The 19179-nt window shown below is 43.6% G+C and overlaps 1 long non-coding RNA gene across 1 annotated transcript; it reads right to left on the reverse strand.

Moving 5' to 3' along the window:
* Positions 1 to 17134: 17134 nt before the first annotated feature.
* On the reverse strand, positions 17135 to 18071 carry LOC135050786 (uncharacterized). The gene is made up of 4 exons (XR_010241817.1): positions 18002 to 18071; positions 17851 to 17918; positions 17448 to 17516; positions 17135 to 17341 (listed from the first exon to the last, which is right to left on the reverse strand). It is a non-coding gene; the product is annotated as an uncharacterized LOC135050786 (long non-coding RNA).
* Between the last annotated feature and the right edge of the window lie 1108 nt (positions 18072 to 19179).

Here is a 19179-nt window from a genome sequence, read left to right on the forward strand (position 1 = left end):
ATCCGAGCCTCGCGAGAATCCGACAGCGTCATGATGACGTTCGGGCGCGCTCGGGTTAACCGAGCAAGGCGGGAAGATCCGAGTCGCTCGGACCCGTGAAAAAAAACATGAAGTTCTGGCGGGTTCGGATTCAGAGAAACCGAACCCGCTCATCTCTAGCAGAAACCCGCTGGTGACCGTAAGGAGAAAGGGTGCTGAGTGTGTGACATAATATCAGGGCTTTAACCCCTTTTGATCCCAAGTTGCTAGCTCCCACTGTCTGGTGGTGTATTTTAGTCTGAATTTATCCGGGTCCCAACAGCAACCCGCTACTTCCAGTTCCTCCTCCTCACACAAAAGCCTCCCGTGCGCCCCGACAGGTCCAGTGAGTGGAGAACTAAGGCGTAGAAGGAGAAGGGCTGGGTGACTATACAGATGGGATGGCAGTGAATGGGAGAGTAGGTGGGAGCTTCACCCAGGTCCCTGCAGGCAGCTGTCAAATCACTGCACTGACAGCTTGCCGGCAATAACATTTTTAGTTAACCCAGCACAATCACACATGCTGCGGCTGCCCTAAATAATACAGCATTGTCTGCAGTGGCAGCGCCAAACTGCCTGAGGAAGAGGGAGGAAAGCAAAGCTCGAGTTGCAGCTGGAGGAAGTTGAGTGAGTGGAGAATGCGGGCATGCAGCCGCAACACTTCCCGCTGTAATGTATGTAGTGGTGTGCCCAGCAGAAATGGAGCTGTGCGTAAAGCTACATACCTGACAGCGGGCAGCTCTGCAGATGGTGGGGCTGGGGAAGCGCATTAAAAGAAAAGCACAGTGCGACCCTGGGGGTGCTGACGGCCGGTCCCGCACCCACAGCGCACACCTAGTTACAGCCATTCCTGTGTGTGTCATTCCACTCTCATCTCCTCTCCCAGCCCTGTATGTCAGTCAACTCCCATCTCCTGTACCCAGTTCTGTGTGTGTCAGCTTTTCTCCTATACCCAGCCCTGTGTCTGACTGACAGCCCCTTCTCCTGTACCCAGCCCTGTTCTGACAGCCCTATCTCCTGTATCCATCCCTGTATCTGTTCTTGTACCCAGCCCTGTGGGTGACAGCCCCTTCTTCTGTACTAGTCCTTGTGTCTGAAAGCCCCTTCTACTGTACCCAGCCCTCTGTCTGCTCTTGTACCCAGACCTATGTTTAATAGCTACTTCTCCTGTACCCAGCCCTGTGTCTTACAGCCCCTTCTCTTGCACCCATCACTATGTCTTCTCTTGTACCCGCCCATATCTGACAGCCCCTAGTTCTGTACCCAGCCCTGTGTCTGACAAACCCTTCTTCTATACCCATCCTTTTGTATGACAGACCCTTTTCCTCTACAAACCCTGTGTCTGCTCTTGTACCCAGCTCTGTCTCTGACAGCCCTCAGTACTGTACCCAGTCATGTGTCTGACAGCACCTTCTCCTGTACCCAACCCTATGTCTGCTCTTGTACCCAGTCCTGTGTTTTACAGACCCTTGTCCGATACCCAGCCCTGCATATGACAGACCTTTTTCCTGTACCCATGCCTTTGTCTGATAGCACCTTCTCCTGTACCCAACCATGTCTGCTCTTGTACCCAGTCCTGTGTCTTACAGACCCTTGTCCGATACCCAGCCCTGAGTCTTACAGCCCTCTACCCTATACCCAGCACTATGTTTGACAGACCCTTCTCCTGTACCTACCCTTGTGTCTGAAGTACCTTTATACTATACCCATCCCTGGGGTATATTTACTAAGAATCATGTTTCTGCCGATTTCAGTCGAAATTGAACTCGAATGACTGCGGGCATGCAAAATTGCAACTTTTTGCATTTGTATTCAGTAATAAACTAAGCTACCATGTTTCTCTTATTCGCAGTTTCCAATGTCGATGTAATTCGTATTTCTGGTGTGTGTTTTCCAGTTGTATGTGTTTGTATCCGGCCGTACATGGATGTGTGGATGCCTGATTTGCATTTTTCAAGTGTGGCAGTGTTTTCAGGACAGTGCAGCCGCATATTTTAATTTGCTTTCAATTTTGAAGGTGATGCATGATTGGTTGTGTAGAATACGAAGGAGTGTCAAAGCACAGCCATATAAATGCGCCCCAAACCGTCTGCACCTCGTGGGTTTAGTTAATGGAGAGGAGAGATATAATGGTCTGAGGAGTTGGTGAGTGATTTGTTGGTCTATATTTCGAGTTCTGATTGTTGTATTGTGTTTAAAAGTTGTCTAGTCTTTATTGTTGTCTTGTTAGTAGTGTGTCATTTTTATTGTCAGTGTTTTTCATTTAAGTCTCTTGTCAGTGTGTGCGCATGTGTGTGTGTGTGTGTGTGTGTGTGTGTGTGTGTGTGTGTTCTGTGTAGAGGTAGAGGAGGAGTGTGCTTTGTTTGTCTTTATTTTTTAGTGTTCTGTCTGGTTTGTCTTCAGTATGTCTCATGAAGAGGTTAGTGAGGTGGAGGAGGTTAATGAGGTAGGTGAGGTGGAGGAGGTTAGCGAGGAGGGAGAAGGAGAGGAGGTGGCAGAGGATGCACCTGAGTCCTCTAGTGAAAATGATGTGGCTCCACAGCCACGCACCAGGACCAAGTCAGGGCGTAATGTTAAGTTCACTTTTGCTGAAAATGAGGTCCTGTTGCGGATGATTATGAGGTATCATCAGGAGCTTTTTGGGCCACAGGCTGCTAATGTATCCTCCCGTAAGAAATCAGCCATCTGGAAGAAGGTGGTTGATGCTGTTAATAGTGGGGGCTTGGTGAGGCAAACCTAGGACACATGTAGAAAGAGGTTCTATGATATCAAGTGGCGTGTCAAAGCCAAATTGGCCAAGGAGGCCAAGTCTGCATGCCAAACAGGAGGTGGCCATCTTTTTGTGGCATCTTATTGCGATTATGAGGTGCCCCTGCAGAACCTGATTCCTCCAGAAGTATTGAGGGGGACTTACTGTATGTCCAGGACTCTGTTCAGCCCAAGCAGGCTGGTCAGTTGTGTTTTTGTTTAAATCATTATTATGATGTTCTTTTGTTGTTACGAAAATAATTAGTTTTGTGGTGTTTGTAAAAAAAATAATGTATTGGTCTTCAATAAGGAGACATGTTTTTTAGTAGTCATTTTGGCATTGTGTATGCTGACAACCTTTTTTGGAGGGGTTGTCTTTTTTTTTTTGTCATGAAACTGAATTTTTATTCATGTTTTTTGTGGTTGGATCATGCACACCTTTTATTTATTGGGGGGGTGGGTATTTTGTTTAAAAAATTAAACAACCATACTGTGTTTTCATCTGCATTGTATTTTTCCAAATGCAAGAGTGATCTTTTTTTTGCCAATATATGGTTAGTTGCAGTATGTGTTATATTCTGTTAGATAGTATGTGCACAGTTTTGGTTATGTAGTTAACAAATAAAAACATTTTGGTAATACGGATATACATCATTAATTCATTAATGAGAAGACATATATATATATATATATATATATATATATATATATATATATACAGTATATCTATTTTGTTTATTTAAAAAATAATTATATTAATTGCATCATAGTCATTTGCAGTTTCAAAAAAGTCACACACAGCCTCTGGGACAGTCTCCACTCCTACTGATGCTGAGGATGCTGATGATGCTGGTAAGAACATTAGCATTGGGTGTGTTTTCACATCAATTTGGCAACAATATTATTATTATTTTTTTTTATTTAGGCCCATCCACACATGTGTTGCCACCACGGAAACACAGTCTGGGTGTGTCTTCACGGCCAGTACACATCACACCACCACATCGATGCATGTTGGAGGTGCCAGCCGCCCCACCGAAGCAACTCCTCAACAGTCTGCAGCCATTGTCCTCACAATCGCCACACTTGCCTGGTGAGTTTTAAAACACAACACAAAAATTTCACATTCTTCCACAAACACTTTACCTTAGGCCAAACATTGTCCAAATTCTTCAAAGATGCCTTTTCTGTTTAATATGGCTTATTGCCCATACCTACCAAACACATTCCACTCAACATTTATGTTAGCCCTTATAGTCCAAACATCTTGGAATGTGTTTGGAATGTATGTGCAACAGGTCTGCTTAAAATGAACCACGCATCTTAGTTAAATCTCCCCTTTGTAATTTCACAGTTTAAGGCAGCAGTTTACGGACAAAGTGGTAATGCAAATAATGCATCGCAAACAAACTCATCACTATGTACTTTAATTACTTAATGTGAAAGAATTCCTTTTGTTTGCTGGCTTTGACTAACAACAAAGCCAGCAAACAAAAGGAATTTTTTTTGGCTAAACTATTAACCCCCAAAAAAACATAAAGAAAAGAATGTGAGGGGGCGTGGCTTGGCTACTGAAAAAGAAGGAAGTGCAGCCTGAGAGCTCCTGAAGGACAAATACCTAAAACCCAGTTTTAAGGTGCTGAAACTCTCCCATCTGCTCCTCCCTTCCACCATACTGTGCATACACTGGCTTGGAATATTCTGAGGGGATCCCGCGGAATCGGGGAGTGCTTTTTAGCGCTCCTGCGGGTTGCGGCCCTCCCCCCAGACTGAAGCCGGGACCTAGAGTTAACGCGGGACCCGATCGTTGCCGTGGAGGCCGTGTTTTTATCTCCCCCGATCTCCTTGGGTACCTGAACGGGGCCTGTCACATTCCTGCCCCACAGTGGATGTCCCAGGAGACGCACGGCGCTGAAGACTTCTGGAGACCCGGGCGGTGAGGTCCGTGACGGGAGCGTCCGCCATCTTGCCGAGACTCGAGGAGAGCGGCGGGACGGAAACGCGTGACACCTGGCCCGACACCGCGGCCCCTGGAGACTCGGACTCCGCGGCGCCTGGCGGTCGGGATACAAGCAGCAGCAGACGACTGGTGTGCGGGGACGAAGACCGACGGCAGGGAGGTAAGAGGTGCCCTCTCGGGCCTATACCGGTCCCGACCTCTGCCCCTGTGACTGCCTCCCCTTGCTCTCCCGGAGACTTTCCGTACCCAGGCACACATACCCCAGCCATTAGACAGTGGAGGAGGAGAACAGCGGAGTAGGCCGAGGCTTTTAGACATTAAAGCATACGGGGACCGGATTCCGACATTACCCCCCAGACGGGAGGGGGCTGCCCCCACCCTCCTCTATAAGTCAGTGAATCTGTGCTCGCCTCTCTGAGCCCCTTCCTCAACTCCAGAGCCAAACTACACCGCTGCAGCTCAGCAGGACAGAGCGAGAGGGGCTTCCGGACGGTGGTGCCACTCTGAGGTGCCGAGGGCTGGGAAGAGTCTAGGGCCCCACACAGTCACACAGTCTCACAATCTCAGAGTCGAGAGGCGGCCACACAGCTACTCGCGACATCCCGATAGGTCTGGTGGAGCCCACCCGTATTGAGACCTGGACGTCCGCCATACACCTGTAGATCGCTGCGGCCTCCTGCTGCACGCACGCCGCCTTGACCCTCCTATAACCTGCGTTGACCCCCTCCGAATCGCAAATTATTTGCAAAGCCTAAGTGGGGCACATTGCCTGACCTGCGGCCCTTGGGATCCCGCGGGGTCCATTCTCCGGATGACCGCAGATGCCGGTGAGATATCCCCACCGGAGCGATGTAAATACCAACAACGACACATGATTCACCGTGTTCTATACGACACCATGATGCAGACCCCAGAGTTTGCAGAGGCTCGCCTGATGTATATTATGCTATAAGAAGGCCAAACCACGCAGAGGGGATATCGGGTTCTACCTCAGATTGGGATATATCCTAAATGTTTGCTTCCGCGGGGCACCGTGCTTGACTCTGCTCTCTTCACTCAGACAAATGACAAGACGACGCCGCTCTGGCAACGCGTCAAAAGCTAAACCCGCGACTACACAAGCCGCAGCATTTCATACCTTATTTGGCCCCCTCGTTCCTGACCCCACCATCTCTACACCTATCCCTGACTCCTCGCCGTCAACCATAATGGAGGAGACCGGGGCCCCGTCCTCTCCGAAACACCGACAAACCGGACCTGTAGGCAGAGACTCTGCGGATATGGCGGCAATCCTCACACAACTACGCTCCCTTCCGACTCGCCAAGACATTCAACAAGATTTGTCTAATATGGAAAAAAGAATCCATGACTCCCTACAGGCGAGCCTATCCACCATCCAATCTGATCTCACGCAAGTAGCAAACAGAGTGGTCGATCTGGAGGAACACAGAGATGCAACAGATTCTAAACTCGCCGATCTCCACGACCTAGTATCCCGATACTCACGTACCACCACTGAAATGAGGCGTAGGCTGGATGATATAGACAACAGAGGAAGACGGAACAACCTGAGGGTCAAGGGTTTACCTGAAGATGTGCAGCCCCAGGCATTAGTGACGGCACTGACTACAATATTTAACAACCTCATTGGTGCCGATCCCAGCTCCCAGATAGAATTTGATAGAGCACATCGGGCACTAAGGCCGAGAGGAGCACCCACAGAACGGCCTAGGGACGTCATCTGCCGGCTGCACTACTTCCAAGTGAAAGAGACTATACTACAGAAGTCAAGACAGACCTCGACCATAGATTTCAATGGCCACCACATACAGATCTTCCAGGATCTCTCTTGGATGACCCTACAGCAAAGGCGTCTCCTCCATCCCCTTACGGAAGCTTTTCGGAAGAAGGATATCAGATTCCGCTGGGGCTTCCCTTTGAGCATCCAAGTCACCCGGGATGGCAACAGACACGTCCTTGAGGACTATGATGGTGTTCCATCATTTTGTTCTGCATTAGGTCTGCCATTGATCCCATTGCCAAATTGGATGGACCCCCTGCAACTTCCCACATCGATGCTGCCCCGCAGAGAGCCTTGGAAAACAGTGGGTGTCTCCAGACGACGCAATCGGACTGGGAAATCGGATGAAGCATCGGGAGTTTCTTGATTTCGTCAACCAGCCTAAGTTATGTTATCTTTTCTCTTCCTGGTTACCCCACTACATGCTCGCATTGATCTTGTTATTGGCTGATCAATTTGTGAGCTCCAATTGCCCTGTGAACACACGCTTTTTTCTTAAATATTAGAAATTGTGTACGTAATTAGCCAGGGCGGTTTTGTATGGGCTATGTGGGACTAGATGACGGAGTGAGAGGAGGTGGCTGTCATGTCTCCTACTACCCACTCTCTTGTCGACCAGGATGTATCCCTTGGGATTGCTATGTTATTTACTTATTTACTTACTAAAAATTGTTTGGCCCGATATCATCCTCTGAACCCCCCCCCCTCTGCTGTATATTTTTTAGACCATGGGAGACTTAATCTATACCCGTGGCTATCAATGCAGAGACTGCTACTACATGTTGTTGTCTATGTTATTTTTTCTTTGTTTTTTTTTTTTGTTTTCTCTTTCCATATCTCTTTCTAAGTTACAATTTATATGTTCCCCCTTCTTTCCTCATGTGTCCACCCGCCTCCCCCCCCCCCTTCCCGTGCCACTTCCATTTTCAGCTGTTTCATAGCACAGCAATATGTAAGAATCATAGTCAAGATGAATCACTCAATAAGTCGATACCTGCTATCATTTATATATGGCTAGCTTAAAGATTATTTCATACAATGTAAAGGGCTTAAATGTCCCTGAAAAGAGATCAGGCCTACTACATACTTTACATACTGATGGGGCGGAAGTTGTTTTCCTGCAGGAAACTCATTTTAAGCAGGGGGTTTCACCCGGCCTTTGCTCTCGTCATTTCCCCATTGGTTATTTTAACGACTATTCTGGTGCGAAGGCTAGGGGGGTTGCCATCCTCTTCGCCAAACATTTGAGATTGCAGGATGTCTCCGTAACGCAGATCGGTGACGGAAGGGGGATACTGGTTAGAGCTTCCATAGCCCATCAGACATTCACCTTTGTAAACCTATACCTCCCCAACCAGGGCCAAACCCGGTTCCTTAGAGAATCGTTGGAACTAATCGAGCAAAACATACTGGGTACACTGGTGGTGGGTGGAGATCTTAATTGGGTCCTTGAACCTCGCTTGGATTCTTCCTCTGGGTCCCCACGAAATACTCTTAGAGAATCTAGGAGATTTAGGACTGTTTTACATGACTTTCAGCTAATCGACTCCTGGCGTCTTTTACACCCTTCAGACAAGGATTTTACCTTTTACTCACCCCCACATAACTCATATTCTCGAATAGATTACCTCTGCGTGAGCCATGCCCATCTAGATTTATTGGTCGATGCAACTATTGGCCAAATAACAATGTCAGATCATGCACCGATTACGCTAACCATTGCTCTCCGTCATCCCCCCCCCAAACATTGGCGCTGGCGATTTAACGAACAACTCCTTCGAGATCCTGTTTATCGAGGCCAAATTGAGAAAGCGATAGACGATTACATCTCTCTGAACGCGACTGGAGATGTATCTCCGGTTATATTATGGGAGGCACACAAATGTGTGATTAGAGGCCAATGCATACAAATGGGCTCACGTCTGAAAAAACAGAAGGCTGAATGCAGAAATACCTTATTAGAGAAAATCAAAATACTGGAATTGACTCATAAATCTACATTGGCGTCGGATACTTATGTTGAACTCCAAACAGCGAGACAGGCCCTTAACAACTTACTCAGTGACGGTACCCGTAGGGCATTCCGTACATGTCGACACAAATACCATAGATGGGGAAATAAACCCGGTAAGCTTCTGGCACGTGCTCTTAGAGCTCAGAGATCTCTGACATATATACCTAAGCTCACAGGTGCTGATGGGATATCCCGGGCCTCTGATACGGAAATAGCGGCGATCTTTCATACGTATTACTCAGCCTTATACAACTTGACCTCTAAGCAGACGACAACCGCACGAGCCGACCACAAACATAAAATACAAGAATTTTTAGATGAGATCTCTTTCCCGACCCTTCCATCGGACGTTGCTCGGGCACTAGACGACCCTTTCACTGAAGAAGAACTGACAGCTGCCCTAAAAGCGTCGCCCAATGGTAAAAGCCCGGGACCGGATGGTTTCCCGGTCACATATTATAAGGCCTTTCAGGGAAAACTCAGCCCCCTTCTCCTACAGGCCTGCAATACCATATCATCAATAGCTCCTTTTTCGAGCCAGTCCTTAGGCGCCCATATTACTGTCATCCCAAAAGACTCTAAAGACCCGACGCTCCCGTCTAGCTATAGGCCGATATCGCTGTTAAATGTAGATGTCAAGTTATTTGCAAAGCTTATGGCTAATCGCCTTAAGCCGCTGCTACCGGATATAATCCACCCTGATCAAGTCGGCTTTGTTATGGGCAGAGAGGCCAGAGATAATACTATTAGAGTCATTGACCTGATAGCACACGCACAGATGACTGACACGCCTCTCGTGCTCCTTTCCACAGACGCAGAAAAGGCCTTTGACCGGGTGGATTGGGATTTCATGGAGGCAGTGCTTCGGCGACTGGGTCTGGGGGATGTTTTTCTACAAAAGATTCTTTCATTATATAGGGCCCCGTCTGCACGGGTCAGGGTGAATGGTGTCCTCTCCGAGTCCATCTCAATCTCTAACGGCACACGCCAGGGCTGCCCGCTGTCACCCTTAATTTTTGTTTTGTGCATGGAGGCCTTGGCACGTGCGATTAGACACAACCCTGACATTACGGGACTGCGAGTAGGTAAAACTGACCATCGCCTGGCCCTCTTTGCTGATGACTTATTAGCGGTCGTAACGAACCCTCTGATTTCTCTACCCAACCTGATGAAGGAATTCGCACGGTTCGGAGACATGTCGAATTTTAAAATCAACTATTCAAAATCCATGGCAATGAATATCACGCTTCCATCTGCCATGGCATCCCTCCTGTCACAATCGTTCCAATTTACATGGCAAAAATCCCATATCACATATCTAGGAATTCAGATTCCGTCGACACTTACTACTATGATTGCTATTAATCATACCCCTCTACTCTGAAAATTGAGACAGGAGATGAGGCACTGGCTCACGCAGAGGTTCTCATGGCTAGGCCGCATAAATATAGTAAAAATGAACATTCTTCCCAGATTGCTATACCTTTTTCAAACTATTCCTTTGAAACTTCCCTCTCAGTTTTTAGCTGAAGCACACAAGGCAATAAGCCACTTTATATGGGGTGGCAGGAAACCTAGGTTCAAGCATAGCCATTTATCTAGATTGAAATCCCAAGGTGGACAACAACTGCCTATGATTTCCGCATACTACCATGCCACGGTACTGCACAGAGTAGTGGACTGGTCCCGCCCCGTGCCACATAGAAAACAGTGGGTTGAACTGGAATCGTCCTCTACCAATCTTAACCTACAGACAGTGCCCTGGCTCCCTAGTTTTAGACGCTCATCACATCCCACAGTGGGGCCTACTTTAGCTCTATGGCGGACACTTCGCTACAAGATGGGAGTGTCGTCTAGACGAACAGCCCTTAGACCCATCTTTGACAACCCGTTGTTCCCCCCAGGGAGGTCCAATAAGATTGCTTATAGATGGGAGGGGGCGGGTGTGACTAGGGTTGGACACTTGCTTGCACATGGCAAAATCAAAACGTTTTCTGAAATACAGAGTACGGGTGATATACCCGCTAAGGACTTTTGGTTTTACCTTCAGGTACACCATTTTGTTACCTCACAACGAGAGGCGACAGATTTTTATAAAGCTCTTACTCCCTTTGAATCCATGTGTAACCAGGAGATAACCCCCTCACATGTAGTGTCCGGTATCTACAAAATTCTACAACAGGGCTTATTTCCTACGGTCCCCTCTTTCTGTGACACATGGGATAAGGACTTAATACATCGGGGAATCAAGATCCACTGGGACACACACTGCAAAGTTATGGCACAATGCTCCACTAGTCTAGATGTTGTGGAAACACAATACAAATTACTGACGAGATGGTATAGATGCCCGTCACTTCTACACAAATTCTACCCCTCGGTCTCCCCTCTGTGTTGGCGATGTGGTACGGGTACGGGCACACTGATCCATATATGGTGGGATTGCCCGTCAATTGCCCCATTCTGGAAAACGATCATGGGAATATCTACAAAGATTCTGGGGGGCTCAGTCCCGCTGGGCCCAGATTTTTGGTTATTATCACATTCAGATATACCCCTCTCTCGTTACAAGAAATCCCTCATTAAACACCTAAACAACGCAGCAAGAGCTGTAGTACCGGTACATTGGAGATCCACTAATCCACCGACAATATGGGAATGGTTCCAACGCATTGATTTTTACATGCATATGGAAGATGTTTATTCTACCGCCTTAGACAAATACTCAGACTATATAGCTACTTGGTTTCCTTGGATTGAATTCAAGACTACTAAGACCTATGCTGACTATGCACCCTGACCATACACTGCTGATGGAGGTCTTAGGGCCTCTATCTTAACTTAGTTATATTCAACGTCTGTGGCCCACTCATTCCCCTCCCCATTCTTCTCCCCCCCCCCTCTTTCTTCCTCCCCTTGTCATTTTCTTTATCTATGTGTTCCAAATGTCGAATGCCTCATACCCTAAATACATGATATATTAATAAGCAATATCGTCATGGGGCTGCTCTTAACTTTAGATTTTGCAAATAATATTGAACGTTACACGGTTTAAGAAAATATAGGTGAATCTGCTGATCCCCCTTTGTTGCAAACACTTATTGATGTTTATAACTACAGCCGTTGAGTCATACGACTGTTGTATACGTTCTATTTTTGATATGTATGTTGACATATTTGGAAAATGTTTTATATTACAAAATGAAAAATAAAGAATTTAAAAAAAAAAAAAAAGAAAAGAATGTGAATAAAAACAATATCCAGTAATTAAAAATTTCTGTAACTTAATATTTGTAGGTCGAAGGAACAAAACACATTGTATATTCTTGTTTAGATATTAAGCTTACACTTACACACAACTGGTCTCTCATTTCAGGTGATCTCATACTTCAGCCAACTCCACCAGCCCAAGTGCCGGAACCTGACAATGGAGAGACATACACATTTCACCTCACACCAATACCCCTGCCTGACCCAACCCACACACATTTGTCTACTCCGCACAGGCAAATGACACCACAACCAGACATAAGCCCAACCACACCACAACTACAGTCTCAGAAACAGGCTTTCTGGGACAGCTGGACCACTCAGCAAAGCAATAATCTAGAGCACAGGTTCTCAAAGTCGGTCCTCAGGACCCCACATGGTTCATGTTTTGCAGGTCACCTGTAGATTTTTCAAATGTGACAGTTGGTGATACACAGTGCAGCTGCTGGGTGACATGGAAAACGTGAACCATGTGAGGTCCTGAGGACCAAGTTTGAGAACCACTGATCTAGAGTGCTTGCATAGGCAAACACAATTAATCGCTAGTCTGGCCCATCACACACCAAGATTATGTAGAAGAAACAGTAAACAAACCACTGAACTCACGAAAATTGCTAACACCATAGATTTACTGAGGGCAGACAATAATAGGATGCTAGACACCTATCAAAGAGTCGTGGATGAAAATCAATCATACCTGTAAATCATACCATACCTGTAAATATTAACTGCCACACAAACGACACAAGAGAGCATGGTCAGAATAATGGAAAGCCACATGACAGATACTAGAGACTTGAATGTCACTCTAACTACACTAACCCAGCATCTCCGGCATCAATCAGAGCAAACAAGTACAAGTTCAACAGCCAAAACCCCCTTAGTGTCACCTGTCACCTCACCACCAAGACGTTCTGGTCGAACACAACCAGACACAAGTGGCAAAGGCCTATCCACATCCAGCGGAAGACCTGCAAAATAATTACAAAGAATCATGTGCTTTAATTGGAAATTGATAATTGTATGCAAATACCATTATACATGTTTTTGGCAAAATTAAGGCCATGGTCTATTATTTGCTTCTCAAAAATTAAAACCATGGCAAAACAAAAACTGGTGTCTGTCAATTATTTCTAGAATAAATATAGTACAGTTGTTTAAGTAGTTAATATGCATGGTGACATTCAAGCAACATAGCTTACACATGCAGCAGTGGTTAAGTATTGATATAGAGAAGAGTGTCCTTAATAACAGTTTTAAAAATGTTATAAAATTCCCTTAGGGAGACGTGAAAGCATGGGCAAACATACACCAATTAAGCACAAATCAACATACAATAGTGTGGTACTAGAATGTTTAACCCAAATGTGCTTTCAATTTTTAACATTATAAAGGTATACTGCACACAGACAAAAGTGTTATTTTGTTTAAAACCTAACAAAAACTAGAGATGAGCGGGTTCGGGTTTTACTCGGTTTTACTTGGTTCTCAAAACGGCATCTTATTGGCTATTCAAAACACGAGACATCTGTGAGCCAATAAGATGCCGTTTTGAGAACCGAGTAAATCTGAGTAAAACCGAACCCGCTCATCTCTAGCAAAAACACAAAAAAACATAAACACTATCTTCACAACCATACAGGGATATTATAACACATACCTTAGCAATTGGCCAGTAGTGAAAGATCAGAAACCCGCCAGCCAAAACCAGTTCTATTTATCATTTATCTACGAATCAAGGCCTTTTGCGGATGAATTGAGAGTATTTCCGACTGCATTCATAAATACGAATCCTTGGTAAATTACCGTGTTCTATTAAATAACAGGTGCATTTGACCGATGGTGTATTCATTCGGATTTGTGTAGACAGCCTTGAAAAAAAATACAAATGCCCCCAAAACTGCAGAGTTTAACGTTTAGTAAATTGCTGAGATGCCACTTAGAAAAAAAACCCAACTCGAATGAATTCGAATGAAATCATGACCTTAGTAAATATACCCCCCTTCCCCCACCCCTGTGTCTGCTCTTGTGCCCTTTTGTCACATTAATAAAATGCATATCTTGTAAAAGACATAATGTGTCTTGTGGGACATATGTGTGCATGATTTTGGGGGTACACACTTATAGCACAGAAATGAAAATTGCTGTTATACTAGAATATATAATTCATAAGGGTTTTAGTTTCATATTTTAGATATTTTTTCTCACTGTGAGGCCATATTCATTTACACATAACTTATAATATAATTTTATACAGACATTTTAATTTCATACAACGTATTTTAAAACTGCTTGCACTCACACAGCATTAACACAGGTTTGTTGTCTGTTTGTATATATATCATGACACACTGCATATAGTACCATCATCTATTTTTTTTTGTTCATGTTCTACCGTATACTGTACAGTATCTCGGAATTGATGGTATTCCTGGCTTCCTGGTCTCCTTCTAATAGGAATGCTTAAGAAGTTATTGTGTTCAGTTTTTCTGCAGCTGAGTTTACTTGCAGTAGTTTTAGCTAATTCATTCTGGCACCTGACCCGCTGAATAATTGAGAACTGACAGCGTAGATGTGTTCCTATGCAGCTGGCTTTCCTTGCAGTACAATGACTACAAATTCACATCACTTACAACTCATTGATTTTGGCATTTGACCTGCATAGTTGTAGATAACTGACAGCATGAAGATGCTCCATTCAGTAGGCTTCTGTTGCAGTTCAACAGCTACTATACAAGATCCAGTGCCTTTTCCTCACAACAGCTAATATTAGGCATTTACATATAACGTATACATTTTAATCAATTAGAATGATGCATTTTACTATGGGCTATGATCAATTTGTGGTATGAAATAAAATGAAGGTTATAATATGTATCCATGGTATTTCCCCCTGCATTTACAAGTTTGCTTTTAGCGTGCAATTTATACAAATTGTTCCAGGGTTTCAGAAATGATGTTATTGAACTCAAAAAGTCTAAAATAATAGTATATGTAGCCAAATCTATTCATTAATAACTTAAATGATTTTACACTGAAGAAGCTAGGGGATACTACACTTTATGTGTTTTACTCTCCTGTGCTGTAGATTAGCCAATCACAAAATACTACAACATAGGATAAGTTATATTAGGAAGATATGAGGCTTATGTAATAACTCATCAACTGGATATTAACATTGAGCTTGTGCAAGTTCAACTAATAGAAGTACAGTATTTTGTACAGTGGGTGGCATTTAAAAAAAATGTGCTCTACGCTATAGTAAGCAATCTGACGTTTTCTTTCACTTTGTAAACAATTTAGGGCTTGTTTCAGCATGTATCGCTAATTAGAGAAATTGCAAATGGATCGATTATTGAACGACTGCACAAGCGTGAGGGGTAATAGCTACAGAAAATGCTTAAAGATCGTAAACACAATGCAGCCGCTGATTGACTGACAGGAAGCCGGCGTTTCTGGGCAGAAAGCTGCCACTTTCTGGGTGTGCCAGAAAATACACAGGCGTGCCCCAGTATTTTTGGGGAGGGTCTATGGCAGTTTTGAAGAGCGGAAAGCACTTCCAGGCCAACTCAGTCCCAGATTGGTGGCAGTCTCAGACCTATTCATATTTGCACAGATGGCAGAAACTCTTTGATGTTTTAGTATTTGCGTATGCATCTGCGAGTGTTTAGTGATCTGCGATGCATTCACAAATTTGCATGCAGCATTTTATCTTTTTGTCAGGTCGGTGCCTTTCTACTCGCAGACAACTGCAATTTTTCAGATTAACTATCAATGCTGAATTAGGCCCTTAGCATAAAATTGTTGCTATGAGTAAAGGCCACTTTTTGCACTAGTAACTATGCATAAGTTAAAAATGGTTCTCAATTTGACATGATTCACAACACATTTGTCCAATTTGAATTATCTTCATAAACAAGATTAATGGGGACATGTACTAAGCAGTGAAAAAACTGGAGAAGTGAGTCAGTGGAGAAGTTGCCCATGGCAACCAATCAGCTGCTCTGTAAACTTTTATAGTATGCAAATTCTAAATGTTACGTCAATGCTGATTGGATGCCATGGGCAATTTCTCCACTTGCTCACTTCTCCACTTTTATCACTGCTTAGTACATGTCCCCCTAAGTAACACATTCAGGGTGATCGCCCCACCCCCGTAACACACAGTCGACACCTTGCCTACAACACTCATCTTGCACGGCGCTGGATCCTGATTGTCACAGCAATCACGGCTGCCCCCCCCCCCCGTAACACACAGTCAACACCTCGCCCACGCCACTTATCTTGCACGGTGCTGTAACCTGGTTGTCACAGCAATCACGGCTGGCCCTATCCTCCTATGCGCATATGCAGCAGCGATGTTAGAGCCTCTAGACTAGAGGCTCTGACATCATGGCCGCACATAAGAGAACAGTGCAGCCATCATTGCTGTGACAGCCAGGTCCCGACGCCGCGCAAGATAAGTAAGTTGCGTTGGCAAGGTGTCTAGGGCGCTGACATCTGAAAGCACTGTTTTTAGCAGCTGAGATTCCCGCAGATCAGTCTCCGTTCAGGAGTTTCCACTGCTGCTACAGGTTCAGGTCTCCTGCCCGCCGCTGATACAGCAGGTTCACCACTGCCAGCCAGGTTCACACGCTGCCCAGCTCCATCCAGGGCAAAGTTGTTAGTGGGGGGCAACGGGCACAGCGCTGTTGAAGGTCAGTGCTTCCTCCCAGAGCCTTGCTGCATAGCATCAGCTGGCTGCCTGGTGCTTTGAGTTTCACACATTCTCCACTGTCTGTCTCTTTTCCCTCTCCCCATTCTTCTGACGCTCTCTTACAGTCTGACTCCCTGATTACTCTCTCTCTCAATTCCCTACTATCTCTATGTATTCACTTACCCCCCTCTCACCCCACTCCTATTCTCATTCTCTCTCTCTCCCCTTATTCCCCTCTATTATCTCCCCTTACCCCCCTCTATCACCCCCCCGTATCCTCTCTCTCTCACCCTTTTCCCTCCCTTCCATTTTTCCACCCCCTCAACTTTTGTCTCTCTCTCTCACTCTCAAGCTTCTGTCTCCCTTTATCTCTTTCTCCAGCTTCTCTCTCTCCCCTAATCTCTCTTTCTCTGCTGCTTCTGTCTCTCTCCCCTTCATCCCTCCTCTCTCATTACCAGGCACTCTCTGTCCCCTCAGCCTTTGTCATGTGAATATAATTAAGTACTGTAATATGATATATATATATATATATATATATATATAAAAAAGAAAAGGGGGTGTCTTAAGGGAGCTTAATCAAGGTATTATCTTCCAGGATTTGACCACAGTTCACTTAAAAAACTCCAATTTATTTGTATAAAAGTGTTAGACAGTGAATCACATTGAATAACAGATGGCTGACATATTTAAAATACAGACAGATATAAAACAATATAATGCGGACAGTTTGTTAATCCAAAGATGCTCTCTTAACTAATACATATCCGATGCTCTCATATCCAAACCAAAAACCAACACGTTTCGTCCAACTGGACTTCATCAGGGGCTCATTATCTATATAATAAATGAATCAATGATATAACAATGTATATAATAACCATATCCAGCCATAGTGGTCAAAAAAATGATAAAACTTCAATACATATATGCATATACATACCAACAAGGTCGGAAGAACATAAAAGAATGCATGACCGATATATGATCGAATTTATCCCTCAAAAAAAATCTGAAAAAATCGTAAGATATATATATATATATATTATAATATATAATATTACTGAACCCCATTGGGTATATTTTGTTAAAACATTTCAGAAATAAGATGAGGAGATAAAGGGGATATGAGTCCATTGAATATGTTTAAACATTAGCAATTAATTATTATATTATATTATTCAATGTAGTCTATTATAATCCATACATAGACTATGAACTGGTATACATGACACTATATTAAATATTAACAGATCTTAATGGGGAAATTCCAGATGGAGGGGGTGGAGCATGAACGTACATAGATGTAAAAGTACAAAACAACCCAGAAACAAATTTGTACATACCAATAAAAACGCTTGCAGTAATAGATGTAATGAAAAGTGCGCTGAATTCACAGCTAAAATGAATGTGCCTATAATGGAAACATTATCATAGTGTAATCTATAGATAAATGTGATGAAAATTCATTTGACCAATGAGGGATTTGATACATACCAACTCAGTGAGGCAAACAATAACACTAAAGTGCTGAATTCACTACAAGCCACAATGTCGTTTATGCAGATAATGCCTATGAAAAATGATATATGACATATTGATCTTATAAATATGTTCCAATCAATAGAAAAGGCTCAATTTAGTATATGCAATAATTTTCAAGAGATGTTATAAATGCCTAATTAATTTTACCTAATTCCTTAGGTGGTATAAGGATGTCTTAACAGATGTTATAAATGCCTAATTAATTTTACCTAATTCCTTAGGTGGTATAAAGGACCAATATGGTAGTATAATGGTGTTCTCAGAGTTAATGACCAATATTAGTGGTATAAAGGATCAATATAGTAGTATAATAGTGTTATAAAAATTCATTACCAACATAATGTCATTTATCATAAAGATGGAATTAATCTCTATTATCAATATCAAATTCAAATGGTTCCTGATATAATTAGCACCAATAGTGCTTAATCAGCTCCAGTGTCAAAAAAAACATTGGTAATGGCTTTTAACATAGGTTTTACTGAATCCCTTCTGCTACTAAGGCAGGTTTAAAGATTCATTAAACATTCAAATGGATACAAAGTTACAGAAACATTCCTAGGTGTAAGGAAACATCCGTGAGTCAGCCCAGCCTTGAAAGTAACAAATATAATTACATTATAACCTACTCAGCAGGAAGAGTGGCTTCTCCTAGTCAGCAGTGAAAGCACTGTGCTGATCTAGGGGTTTAAATACCACGCCTTCAATTGCCTCAACTACCTCATATCCTGTGAGTATTAAAAGAAAAACTAAACTAAAAGTCACAAAAATGGTATAAGACCATTAGTATATAAGGGTCTAATAAAATGTGCATGCATTCCCAGCCTATATAAAAAATAAATTAAAATAAAACATATGACAAAAGGTATATATGAGCTTAAGTGGAAGCAATTAGGTTTACATGCTTTCCAATTAGCCCTAGTGGGAACAATTAGGTGATATATATTAAAGGTATAGGGAGTGTCTAATAAATATTAATGAAAAGATGAACTACAAGTGTTTATTAATGGCAGGAATAATAATAATAATATATAACATATGACAGAACTTACTAGCACACACATTATATGTACTAGCATAGGCTAATCACATATAGGTGAAAAATTGTGTTAAGGACATCCTACACTAAT

The sequence above is a fragment of the Pseudophryne corroboree genome, chromosome 2 (genome assembly GCF_028390025.1).
Source record: "Pseudophryne corroboree isolate aPseCor3 chromosome 2, aPseCor3.hap2, whole genome shotgun sequence".
NCBI lineage: Eukaryota > Metazoa > Chordata > Amphibia > Anura > Myobatrachidae > Pseudophryne > Pseudophryne corroboree.